Source organism: Salvelinus fontinalis, chromosome 2, assembly GCF_029448725.1.
Source record: "Salvelinus fontinalis isolate EN_2023a chromosome 2, ASM2944872v1, whole genome shotgun sequence".
NCBI classification, from domain to species: Eukaryota; Metazoa; Chordata; class Actinopteri; order Salmoniformes; family Salmonidae; genus Salvelinus; species Salvelinus fontinalis.
The window spans coordinates 25143497-25158251 of record NC_074666.1 but is presented as its reverse complement, the minus strand read 5'-3'; positions in this window follow the sequence as shown (position 1 = coordinate 25158251).

Sequence of the window (14755 nt, the reverse complement as noted above, 5' to 3'; positions counted from 1 at the left end):
AGCCACCATTTCAGATTTTTTTTAATGTTTTACAGGGAAGACACAATATGTAAATCTATTAGCTAAACACGTTAGCAAAAATCACCCTTTTTCTTTGTCCACCATTTTCTCTCAACACCAGTAGCTATCACCAATTCGGCTAAACTAAGATATTGATAGCCACTAACCAAGAAAAAACCTCATCAGATGACAGTCTGATAATATATTTATGGTATAGGATAGGTTTTGTTAGAAAAATGTGTATATTTCAGGTATAAATCATAGTTTGCCATTGCAGCCAGCATCACAAATCTCACCAAAGCTCCTAGAATTACTACACAGAGCAACGTGTATTACCAATTTACTCATCATAAAACATTTCTTAAAAATACACAGCACATAGCAATGGAAAGACACAGATCTTGTGAATTCAGACAACATTTCAGATTTTCTAAGTGTTTTACGGCGAAAACACAATGAATCGTTATATTAGCATACCACATATGCAAACGTTACCAGAGCATTGATTCTAGCCAAAGAGAGCGATAACGTAATCATCGCCAAAATATATTAATTTTTTCACTAACCTTCTCAGAATTCTTCACATGACACTCCTGTAACATCATATTACAACATACATATAGAGTTTGTTCGAAAATTTGCATATTTAGCCACCAAAATCATGGTTAGACAATGACAAAAGTAGCTCAGCTGGTCAGAAAATGTCCTGCACCATATTAGACAGTGATCTAGTCTTATACATAAATACTCATAAACTTGACTAAAAAATACAGGGTGGACAGCGATTGATAGACAATTTAATTCTTAATACAATCGCGGAATAACATTTTTTAAATTATCCTTACTTTTCAATACAGGTTGCGCCAAGCGAAGCTATAGCAAACAAAATGGCGGAATAAGCGTTTAACATTTATCGACAGAAACACGATTTATCATCATAAATTGTTCTTACTATGAGCTGTTCTCCCATCAGAATCTTGGACAATGAATCCTTTCTTGGGTCTAATCTTCTTTTGGTCGAAAGATGTCCACTTGTCCGTCGAAATGCCCACTAACGTACGACCGGGACCCCGAAACGTGCCCGGAGCTTCAAAGTCTATTACAAAGCAATGCCTCAAAATCGCACTAAACGGATATAAATTGCTATAAAACGGTTTAAATTAACTACCTTATGATGTTTCTAACACCTATAACAAGTAAAAAGATGACCGACGCTATATTACTGGCTAAACCAAGGCTTGGAAAAAGGCCAGTCAGATATCCTTCTTGCGTTGAGCGCAGTGTCCAAAGGAACGCTATTTCCGGTATTTGGTGATTTATAGAGCCAATGATTGCGCAATCGACTCCATTCAAATTGTCACCACTTACTGAAATCTAGAGGAAGGCGTGGGCATTGTTTGTATCTCATAGGATTTACAGAGACTTTTAAAACTGATCTGGAACCAGAGGCCAAGATGTCTAAATCTCACACACTGGGAGGAAAAGTGCTGTAGAATGAGTTCTGTTTCACTCAGAGACATAATTCAAACGGCTATAGAAACTAGAGAGTGTTTTCTATCCAATAATAACAACAATATGCATATTGTACGAGCAAGAATTGAGTACTAGGCAGTTTAATCTGTAGAGAAAATTATGCTAATGTGAAACAGCACCCCCTATAGTTGCAAGAAAATTAACTTCCGAAACGGTTATTGTCCGGGAGTTGAGTTTATTGTCTCCACCTCGTGTTGAGATTCAAAGTTCAAACCATTTTTAGTGCACAGTTTCAGCTTCACGCTTTTCTGGTCTAATGTGTAAATTCTTAAGCCATCATTTATACCTTTCCTCGAAAGGTGTGGTTCTGGCAGGCTGGCACGCTCCCTGACCTCACTTCTGGGTGGTGATTACTCACTGTGCAAAGTTATGGTAAACAATTATCTCTTAACAAAAAACACTTTAATAATTTTTCAAATTACATGCACAACCCATGCAAGGAAATTTCAGCTATGTAGTGTGTGTACTTTCCAAGTTACAAGACATCACAAAATAACAAACAATGTCTCAGCCTCCAGTATTTATGCTAAAATAGTTTGTCAGGGGGCTAGGGTCAGTCTGTTATATCTGGAGTATTTCTCCTATCTTATCCGGTGTCCTGTGTGAATTTAAGTATTCTTTATTTCTTTCTCTCGGAGGACCTGAGCCCTAGGATGCCATGCCTAGGGCTCAGGTGGACTAGCTGGCCTGATGACTCCTTGCTTTCCCCAGTCCACCTTGCCGTGCTGCAGCTCCAGTTTCAACTGTTCTGCCTGCGGCTATGGAACCCTGACCTTTTCACTGGACGTGCTACCTGTCCCAGACCTGCTGTTTTCAACTCTCTAGAGACAGCAGGAGCTGTAGAGATACTCTGAATGATCGGCTATGAAAAGCCAACTGACATTTACTCCTGAGGTGCTGACCTGTTGCACCCTCGACATCCACTGTGATTATTATTATTTCACCCTGCTGGTAATCTTTGAACAACTTGGCCATGTTCTGTTATAATCTCCACCTGGCACTGCCAGAAGAGGAATGACCACCCCTTATAGCCTGGTTCCTCTCTAGGTTTCCTCCTAGGTTCCGGCCTTTCTAGGGAGTGTTTCCTAGCCATCGTGCTTCTACACCTGCATTGCTTGCTGTTGGGGTTTTAGGCTGAGTTTCTGTACAGCACTGAGATATCAGCTGATGTAAGAAGGGCTTTATAAATACAGTTGATTTTGATTTGACATCGGCTGATGTTAAAAGGGCTTTATAAATACATTTGAATGATTAGTGTTCTATAGATTGCCTCTGACCATTCCCCATGTTCTACGTTCCAAATATTGATCCAGTATTCACTTTTGTAAGTGTTAGTTTCAGCGGCAAAGGTCTATTTAGACAAAGCACATTCCTTTTGTGAATTTAGAGAGCACGGGGCTGGATTTTCTCCATTGATTTACAACAGGGAGTGTCAATCCCCACTAGTTATTTCCTTCTCCTCTACGGGTGAAAGGGGGTCTGATTGAAGTTTTTCATTCCAAACCTGATCAGACCTATTTGGATTCCCGTGGTCAGTCATGACTGTCCCCCTCTGATGGGTTCAATCTTCGAAATATTTGCAACGTAGACGCTGGGAGTCAAGAAGCAGGTGCTAAGTTTAATATAACAAATAACATGGAACGATACAACTTGGAGTAGTGTCCGCGCAAAACTGAAAGTGCGAACCACTGCTTTTAAAACTTCTTATGGCTGCAAGGCAAAGTGTTGAGTAGCCAGTGAAATCGTGCCCATTTCAAACGGCCTCCTACTCAAATTCTTGCTCGTACAATATGAATATTATTATTCTTTTTGGATAGAAAACACTTTCTAGTTTCTAAAACAGTTGGAATTATGTCTCTGAGTGAAACAGAAGTCCTTCTGCAGCACTTTTCCTGACCAGGATGTGAAATGTCAGAAATTGATGCTCTTTTCAACTTGATGCCTATACATGGTCTTGACACTTAGGAGTCTACTTAGACTCTATACGCCTTCCTATTGGTGTAAAGAGGATGTCAGAGAAGAAATTTTTGTGCTCATCTTGGTCTGTGGTGGAAAAAAAACTATTTCTTTGACGTGACCGTCCACTTCCGGTACTCTGAAGGAAGTGGGATTGACTTCTGTTTTGCCTTGGTAACGAACGGCTAACATCTCCGGCTCAAATTTTTTTTGATACATGTGACCATATCATCGTAATGTAAGTTTTTTTGAATATAGTTTAATCAGATTATTGAAACTTTATTCAGGAGTTTTGCCGTGTTCCGTCCTCTGACTGTGTTTACGTTGGAGAAATTTATGCCACTCGGCTAGTGCCAATGCTAATTGAAGAGGGAAATTTGCCATTCTGAATCGAAACAACGACTCATCTGGACAGAGGACACCTTCTTCAACATTCTGATGAAAGATCAGCAAAAGTAAGACCCATTTTATGATGTTATTTCATATATCTGTCGTGCTTGTGAACTGGCCGTGGGTGCCCAATTGTGTCTGTCTATTGTAGCTACGCTAATATAGTGATACATTTTGTTTTCGCTGTAAAACATTTAATAAATCGGAAATATTGTTTGGAATCACAAGATGCCTGTCTTTCAATTGCTGCAGACTATGTATTTTTCAAAAAATGTTTTATGATGAGTAATTAGCTATTTGACGTTGGTGTCTGTAAATATTATGGCTGCTTTCGGTGCAATTTCGGATTGTAGCTGAAATGTAAACTATGGTTTATACATGAAATATGCAAATTTTTCAAACAAAACATATGCTATACAATAAATATGTTATCAGACTGTCATCTGATGAATTTGTTTCTTGGTTAGTGGCTATTTATATCTTTATTTGGTCGAATTTGTGATAGCACCTGAGAAACTGATGAGTGAGAAAAGTTGTGTCTTTTGCTAACGTGGTTAGCTTATAGATTTACATATTTTGTCTTCCCTGTAAAACATTTAAAAAATCGGACATGTTGGCTTGATTCACAAGATGTGCACCTTTCATCTGGTGTCTTGGACTTGTTAATGTGTGAAAGTTAAATATTTTTTTTAAATAGATTTTGAATTTCGCGCCCTGCACTTTGAGCTGGATGTTGTCATAAGTGTACCGGTGTCGGGCTGTCCCCGTAAAAGGTTAAATATGGCAAGGCGACCGGAAACATGACCGAATACAAACAGTGTAGCTATTCCCTCAACAAGGCAATCAAACAAGCTAAGCGTCAGTATAGAGACAAAGTAGAGTCGCAATTCAACGGCTCAGATACAAGACGTATGTGGCATGGTCTACTGTCAATCACGAACTACAAAAAGAAAACCAGCCACGTCGCGGACAACGATGTCTTCCTCCCAGACAAACTAAACAACTTCTTTGCTCGCTTTGAGGACATACAGTGCCACTGACACGGCTCGCTACCGAAACCGCTACCGAAACCTCTCCTTCACCGCAGCCAACGTGAGTAAAACATTGAAACGTGCTAACCCTCGCAAGGCTGCCGGCCCAGACGGCATCCCTAGCCACGTCCTCAGAGCATGTACGGACATATTCATTTAATCCCTATACCAGTCTGCTGTTCCCACATGCTTCAAGAGGGCCACCATTGTTCCTGTTCCCAAGAAAGCTAACTGAGCTAAACAACTATCGCCCTGTAACACTCACTTCCGTCATCATGAAATGCTTTGAGAGACTAGTCAAGGACCATATCACCTCCACCCTACCTGACACCCTAGACCCACTCCAATTTGCTTTCCGCCCCAATAGGTCAACAGACGACGCAATCGCAACCACACTGCAGACTGCCCTAACCCATCTGGACAAGTGGAATACCTATGTAAGAATGCTGTTCATCGATTACAACTCAGCATTTAACACCATAGTACCCTCCAAACTTGTCATTAAGCTCGAGACCCTGGGTCTCGACCCCACCCTGTGCAACTGGGTCCTGGACTTTCTGAGGGGCCGCTCCCAGGTGGTGAGGGTAGGAAAGTACATCTCCACCCCGCTGATCCTCAACACTGGGGCACCACAAGGGTGTGTTCTCAGCCCTCTCCTGTACACCCTGTTCACCCATGACTGCATGGCATGCATGCATCCAACTCAATCATTAAGTTTGCAGACGACACTACAGTGGTAGGCTTGATTACCAACAACGACGAGACAGCCTACAGGGAAGAGGTGAGGGCCCTCGGAGTGTGGTGTCAGGAAAATAACCTCACACTCAACATCAACAAAACAAAGGAGATGATCGTGGACTTCAGGAAACAGCAAAGTGAGCACCCCCCTATCCACATCGACAGGACAGTAGTGGAGAAGGTGGAAAGTTTTTTAAGTTCCTTGGCGTACATATCACGGACAAACCAAATTGGTTCACCCACACAGACAGCGTGGTGAAGAAGGCGCAACAGCGCCTCATAACCCCAGGAGGCTGAAGAAATTCGGCTTGTCACCAAAAGCACTCACAAACTTCTACAGATGCACAATAAAGAGCATCCTGTCGGGCTGTATCACCGCCTGGTACGGCAACTGCTCCGCCCACAACCGTAAGGCTCTCCAGAGGGTAGTGAGGTCTTCACAACGCATCACCGGGGGCAAACTACCTGCCCTCCAGGACACCTACACCACCCGATCTCACAGGAAGGCCATAAAGATCATCAAGGACAACAACCATCCGAGCCACTGCCTGTTCACCCCGCTATCATCCAGAAGGTGAGGTCAGTACAGGTGCATCAAAGCAGGGACCGAGAGACTGAAAAACAGCTTCTATCTCAAGGCCATCAGACTGTTAAACAGCCACCACTAACATTTAGTGGCCGCTGCCAACATACTGACTCAACTCCAGCCACTTTAATAATGGGAATTGATGGAAATTATGTAAAAATGTATCACTAGCCACTTAATATAATGTTTACATACCCTACATTACCCATCTCATATGTATAGACTGTACACTATACCATCTACTGCATCTTGCCTATGCCGTTCCGTAACATCACTCATTCATATATCTTTATGTACATATTCTTTATTCCTTTACACTTGTGTGTAAAAGGTAGTAGTTGTAGAATTGTTAGGTTAGATTACTTGTTGGTTATTACTGCATTGTCGGAACTAGAAGCACAAGCATTTCGCTACACTCGCATTAACATCTGCTTACCATGTGTATGTGACAAATACAATTTGATTTGATTTGAGTTGCATAACAAGAAGACATTTTTGCCTTAAATTTACTTGAAATGATATGGCAGACCTGATATGGCAGACCATTGGTTATCTAGCAATGATCAACCATGAATTTGACAGTTTAAATAATTTTTTTAAGAATAATTGGAAAATATAGCACAATCGAGGTGTGGAAAACTCTTAAAGACTTACTCAGACTCAAAGCTGTAATCGCTGCCAAAGATGATTTTAACAGATTATTCTAGAAAGAAGGTTTGGTTGTTTAGCTATCAGGAAGAGGCGTCCGGAGAATTTGCGATGTAGCCACTCTGTATTTTGAATGCCTTTGAGTTAAAGGGATTGACTGACAGATGCTTCATAAACAATCAATCAAGCACAGGCTGTCACCATCCACACCATTCATTTTCATTGGCCTTTGATTTTTTGGGGACATCCATACAAATGTTTAAATAAATTATGTCTTTTGCCATTGCCTTTTGTTATTTTTGTAGTTGATTTGACTACTTAGCTTGTTGAAAGGATAAATAAATTATTATATTATATTGCCATGCTCAAAATGTGTTAATATTGTAGAAAGCTTTAACTGTACCAAATAGCTGAGGGAAATTGTGGGTTTATTGTGTTCATGTGGCACTAGTTTATTGTTCTTATGTTTTAGCACAGATGATTAAAACATAACTATCTGCACGTTGTTTTGGTGTGAAGGTTGTTAAATGTTCTTTATTTGGTTCCTCTGTTCTCTGTGGATGTTCCACCAACCAGTTGTAATTAGAATAGAGTTTACTCCCATCTGCTCTAAATGTAGTTGACATGAAAGTCATACTGTATTGTCTGATATGTAGTGACAAAAAAAATCTGCTATTACTCTGTTTTTAGCCCAAGGTTTTGACATGAGTACTATACATTATGCAAATTGATAACAGATTAACATTTTGTGAAATATTCATACAAAGGACGTTTACTTTAGTAAACCTTTTATTCCAAACGTACACATTCAAACCTATTTACAGTAATTGACATGCCAATGATTCATTCATCCTGTTCTGAGTGTCACATAATAAAGGGGACATTTGTGTTGAGCAAAATCAAAGTTTGTACCACTTACCATGCAAATATGGCGTGTTTAGCCCATCAAAGGCAAACAATTTCCTTTTTTTCATTGCTCAAATATGTTTAGAATAGCAATGCTTATAACTGTTAGCAAAATAAACAGAATAGCGATTGGAAAAATCATTCATCATTACCATACATATACAATGTTTTGAATATGAAATTACTTTACCCACTTAATGCATACTAAGTTAAAAAAAGTTTCTTACAAATATTCCGTAAACTGCAGAAATAATTTTGATTATTAGATAGCTACTGTTGTCAGGTTGTCAATCATTTCAATGTATGGGTTCATTCTATGTCTGGTTATTTTAAAATGAAGGTCCTACAAAAATATTGATTTATAATCTCTCAAAGATGTGCTTCTATAACTCCAGAATGTAAAAAGTATTAACAAATTTTCTCCTACTACCACTAAACCATTGAAAAAAAGCCTTTGAAAAAACTGTGAGAAACGTAAATTCTTAATAGAAAAAAACGTCTGACAGGGCATAAAAAAGGATGTTTCAAAAGGGTAAATGAAGTTATGCTTACCAACAAAGCAAATTGCTCTTGAGTTCATTGAAAGCCATTATGTGAATAAAGCCTTGTTTTTGTGGTCTGACAGTTTTCTGAGTTATCAGGGAAGGCAGAAGCTCATCCATCTGAGTTTGTATGCAAGGATTAATCCACAATCACATCCCTTTACAGAGGTCTGCTCCCAGTGCATCTCTGCCATCAATTACCCTATATCTCTAGCACAAACACACACACATACACGGCACGCACTCACACACACACAAGCACGTACGCACACACAAATTAACGCAAACACACACACACTTACACAGTTATGAGCAGTCCTTGATTTTAATGGGAGGAGTGTTCTCTTCCTTATAGTAAGGAAGCACAGTGGTTTGCTTGTCTTGTCTCTCATTTTCGCTTGTCCTTTTGAATGTGGTCAGACACACTGACATCTGATTGAGTGCCTTTTTGCAGTGGCAACAGCATGTTTACAAATACACACATCTATGTACCTTAAATAGTAAACAAAGCTCCCAAAGACTTCCATTTGGCCTCAGGGAAGTAAAATGTACCTGCTGATAGTGTGGATGTGAAAAATAAAGAAGATGAGATCACAACATGTCAATACCACTGAGAAAAGGAAAGGACAAGATGTCTTCTCTGAGCCGTACAGAGAGTAAACACAAATTGGACATGTTTCAATGGCCACCCTCATCAGCAATAATTTGCCTCTAGTTTTTATAAGACAAAATATTGCACACAGCATGCTGTTCCTTTTTTATCTCGTTTGCACTTGATAATTTCTATAACAACATGAGCATATCATATTATAGCATAATTTACAGTAAATGAACACACCTACTCATTCAAGGGTTTTTCTTTATTTTTACTATGTTCTATTTTGTAGTGTTTCTGACCGTTTGAAAAGACACATGCACATTTGTAGCCTGCTGGAGGTCATTTTGCAGGGCTCTGGCAGTGCACCTCCTTGCACAAAGGCGGAGGTAGCGGTCCTGCTGCTGGGTTGTTGCCCTCCTACGGCCTCCTCCACGTCTCCTGATGTACTGGCCTGTCTCCTGGTAGCGCCTCCATGCTCTGGACACTACGCTGACAGACACAGCAAACCGTTTTGCCACAGCTCGCATTGATGTGCCATCCTGGATGAACTGCACTACCTGAGCCACTTGTGTGGGTTGTAGACTCCGTCTCATGCTACCACTAGAGTGAAAGCACCACCAGCATTCAAAAGTGACCAAAACATCAGCCAGGAAGCATAGGAACTGAGAAGTGGTCTGTGGTCACCACCTGCAGAACCATTCCTTTATTGGGGGTGTCTTGCTAATTGCCTATTATTTCCACCTTTTGTCTATTCCATTTGCACAACAGCATGTGAAATTTATTGTCAATCAGTGTTGCTTCCTAAGTGGACAGTTTGATTTCACAGAAGTGTGATTGACTTGGAGTTACATTGTGTTGTTTAAGTGTTCCCTTTATTTTTTTTGAGCAGTGTATATATATAATGTATATATATATATACAAATTATGTTCTATATATTGATTCAAGACATATACTGTAAGATCAAGAAGATATGGTCTCCTGAGGTATTGTGACTTCAGGTCTCTCTCCTAAGCAAAATGATATTCTGAAACATAGCAGTACCCTCACACCAATAACCAATATTGTGTTTTAATGACATTTCATTGCATTACAGATATTCACCCATACATTTTCAGTTGTATCGACATTTTGGAATGTTTATCACGATGACCAATGGACACAGATCCAAAAACAGCAACAATGGTATACCATCAACTCTTCAATATTATCCACTTTACTTGGTTGTACGTGATTTGTAGGAAGAGGTTGTTGTACAGTATGAAAGTTGTGAAGTGGGGATGTGGAGCTAGTTTTAGTTATTTATGCAGGATTAGCTCAGAGGAGTATTATGAGTGGTTGAGTGATCCTCTTCAGGTTATATTAGTGTAATAATAGTGTACCTCTAATGGATTACTGCTCCTATTAGAGGCCTGAAAACTATGGTTACAAACTAATTGGCCATGCTGATGTCACAGCTCTGGCTTAGAAACTTCTACAACCCACACCAGGAAAATATGAGCTGGCATCCTTGTGATACTGTATGTACTGCACTCCAGCTGAGTATTGATGAGCTGCATGAATAGCTAGTCATTTTTTTTTGCTGTAGTCCGAAACTTTAAATATATTTAGCAGAGTCTTTGCATTATATGATTTGAACGAATTTCATATTTGCTGTGTGTTTTTTCCATTAAAGTACAGAGTGAATTTACATTGCGACAGTGACTGTGGAGTTTTGCGAACTACAATTTTTTTACTGCCGTAATTTTGCAGTGTAACTGCAGTTATTCTGCAATTACTGAGTCCAAAATACCAGTTTCAAAACTACAATCTTTTTTGTAAGTGTTCACTGGAGTTCACTAAACTTAGCAAAAATGATAAACAGATTAAATATTTGTGGAATAAAACAGAAAAAAATAGAAACATAAAAAGTACATTCTTTGAAAACATTAATATGTGGTTTTCCAGCGTTGAAGCCAGATGAATATTTTAAGCAGAAATGCTTTGGTTGCGCTGCGCTACAGAGAGCACTTTTTAAACATGTTGTGTTTCTGTCCAGCGGGGCCGTGGGCTCAGTGCTCAGAGCACTTTGGCTGCAGCTTGGCAGTGGGAGAATGGCTCCCGTCCAGCTGAGATAATGGAATTGGTGTGTTCTCCCTGGGATGCGCTCCTGACTGGAGTTAGTTCTGTTAATAGCAGGAGCTTCAACTCGCAGACCCCTACTCTGGCTTGGGCGGCACATGGGGAGGAAAGAGGAGAGCAGTACATGAGGCACTGTGAGTAGCACAGGCAGGGCAATGGATGTATAATGAAGGAACCAGGGGCTGGAACAAACAGACAGAGATCTATATGTAATGGCGAGATGCTCATGTTTCCACCCTAACAATGGAAGCCGTTGTCCCAAAGGCAGAAAGGCAGGCTACATACTTAGGTCCAAAATAAGCCCATAGAAACACATTAGGCTGATTTTGGACAGATTTTGGAGAGAGTGAAACCTCTTGCTTCGCCTCTTCCTCTCTGCTATAGCTCATAATTCTTCTTGGAGCTGCTAATATGTAATAATAAAAAAGCCAGGCAGACCAAACTTCACTCCAAATTACTCACAATACAAAGACATCAGAAAAGCCAAGAGCACATTCTGTATTAAATACCTTTGGTGGAAATATCCTACTGTCCAGACCCTTTTGAAGCACAATCGCAACTGCTCTGCATAGCTTTTCACCCCTTGTACTAAACCAATCAAACCGTTCTGCAGTAGTAAGTGGTTGTAAGGCCGGGAAATTTGCTATGGGAAGGTACAGGAATATATAGCAGTTGTGTTGTGGCATCTGTTTTCACACACAGATCTATGTAACGCCTGTCGTCGGAAGGAGTGGACCAAAGCGCAGCGTGAAAAGTGTTTATGATTTTATTTATTATCAAAAAACACTCGAACAAAGTAACAAAACGAAAGTGAACAGTTCTGTTAGGTAACAGAGACTAAACAGAAAATAACTACCCACCAACACAGGTGGGAAAAAGGCTGCCTAGGTATGATTCCCAATCAGAGACAACGATAGACAGCTGATTCTGATTGGGAACCACACTTGGCTAAAAATTTAAGAAATAGACCACATAGAATGCCCACCCTAATCACACCCTGGCCTTACCAAAATAGAGAAAAAAAACCTCTATGGCCAGGGCGTGACAATCTATCTTTGGGTAAGTGTGAATCAGAATGATCACTTACAGCACAGAAGTGTGAATGTGAAGAGAGGCGGTAAGATGCTTTAATACCTGATGATGAAATAAATAAAAAGTTATGGATTATCACAGTATCATCATGGATATTACCTTTCTGTTTTGAGAATAATCTATTGCAATGTGAGCATGGTTGGGATCCAGTACCTCAACAACCTGTAACAGTGCCTTGCACCCCCAGAAAGGAGAGACTGTCTGGTCCCTCCCATCAACATGTTGCTAGTATTCAGATTGGAAATCTCTTTGCTCCATCTCATGCCTCCAGATATAATTGTCAAGCCGATGGAGGCTGTGTGGTAAATATTGATGGCAAATGCCAGCTGGATAGATTGTGTGCGTTTTTGATTGTGGTCAATCCTATTCCGCATCAGCGTGGGCAGATGATATAAATGAGGCGCATTGTATTCCAGCTCAGCTCAGTGTATGAATTCAGCATTATGTACTGCACACACGCTGGAGGAGGAATCAGGCTTATTCTTCACCTCCAGTTAATTACTGGAGACAAACAGAATGGATCGCCAGAGACTCTTTCGCTGGCTGCCTCAAACCAGAAGAGATTTCCCCCCACCAGCTGATTTGGTTTAAACTCACAGTAATCTTTGCTGCAAAACAATCTGTTTGCCCTATTATCAAATGCATCCCTCTTTTTCACATGAGCTGATCAGATAGAGAAGGCTGTGTCTGTTCTCACTAATTACAGCGATTATTACTCAGTGATGATATAATAGGCACTCAAACAATTACTCTTTCCCCCTCACACACACACACACACTTTCACACTCACCACACACTTTGCTGCTACTGTCTATTATCTATCTTGTTCCCTAGTCACTTTACCCATATGATATGTACTACATATCTACCTCAATTACCTCTTACCCCTAAACAACAACTCGGTACTGGTACTGCCTATATACATTGCATTCGGAAAGTATTCAGACCCCTTGACTTTTTCCACATTTTGTTACTTTACAGCCTTATTCTAAAATGTATTAAATAAAATAACAAATAAAACAGAAATACCTGAATACTTATTTACATAAGCTCTCCTTCACTCTGCAGTTATTTTTCATTTTTCACACTCAAGTGTACGCTCGTCTATGACTGTTAACACACAGGCGAGAGACATACAGTTCACACCTTGTACTGAACGCCAACTCCCTGAAACTCCAACATGTGCAGCTTCACCGGGAGCCAAGTCCTTCCCCACTGAGCATAACATGTTAGGATGATGACACTCTTTATAGGCCAAATTACAAGACTGATGATTAAACACATGGCTGTTCACTCACACAAAAACAAGAGTCCTGCTGCCTGCAGTCCACATAACTATTGTATGCCAGAGATTCATTGGACTATATCCCATGACATACATTACACAATACAAGCAAAATGTTTTCTTCATTTGTTTTTTGGTGTCAGAATATGTGCAACAAATCATTTCTATATGCTTACATGTACAGTATAGTATATTCTCCTTTTAGACTTTGTAATAGAGAGTGAGATAATATTTAATCACCAAATCCCGAGGTCTAGGATAAATTAGAATGGAATATACTGGAAGGTTCTATCTTGATTGTCATTGGCTCTTCTCTAGGAGAGATTTGGAAGCTGATCTGAGGATGTTCTCTGATGTCTCAAGCTAGGAATCTCCGGGTGCCATATGGCAACATTGAGAGGCACGGCTGTGTATGGAATAGAGAGTGTGTGGTGAGCGGACCACATTAAACCGAGCTATGTGTGACACTTCACAGCCAGAGTCATCCTCCTCTTTGTAGTCATTATTGTATGAAAGTGCTGACCAAAGCGATTGCACCGCAGCCTGTGATCTCAAACACTAGGACACTTTTACCTGTCTTTTGTGGATGAAAACGGTGACATCTGCAAAAACAAAACCATAAGTAAAAAGTAGGCTGTATACGCAAGAAGGGGAACAGAGATTATTAGTAGTTATGTTCGTGTTATGTTATGTAGTTATATGCTCAGTCATACATTTTTCATTTAAATAATACACACCCCAGGAATATACACTGCTCAAAAAAATCAAGGAAACACTTAAACAACACAATGTAACTCCAAGTCAATCACACTTCTGTGAAATCAAACTGTCCACTAAGGAAGCAACACTGATTGACAATAAATTTCACATGCTGTTGTGCAAATGGAATAGACAAAAGGTGGAAATTATAGGCAATTAGCAAGACACCCCCCAAAACAGGAGTGATTCTGCAGGTGGTGACCACAGACCACTTCTCAGTTCCTATGCTTCCTGGCTGATGTTTTGGTCACTTTTGAATGCTGGCGGTGCTCTCACTCTAGTGGTAGCATGAGACGGAGTCTACAACCCACACAAGTGGCTCAGGTAGTGCAGTTCATCCAGGATGGCACATCAATGCGAACTGTGGCAAAACGTTTTGCTGTGTCTGTCAGCGTAGTGTCCAGAGCATGCAGGCGCTACCAGGAGACAGGCCAGTACATCAGGAGACGTGGAGGAGGCCGTAGGAGGGCAACAACCCAGCAGCAGGACCGCTACCTCCGCCTTTGTGCAAGGAGGTGCACTGCCAGCGCCCTGCAAAATGACCTCCAGCAGGCCACAAATGTGCATGTGTC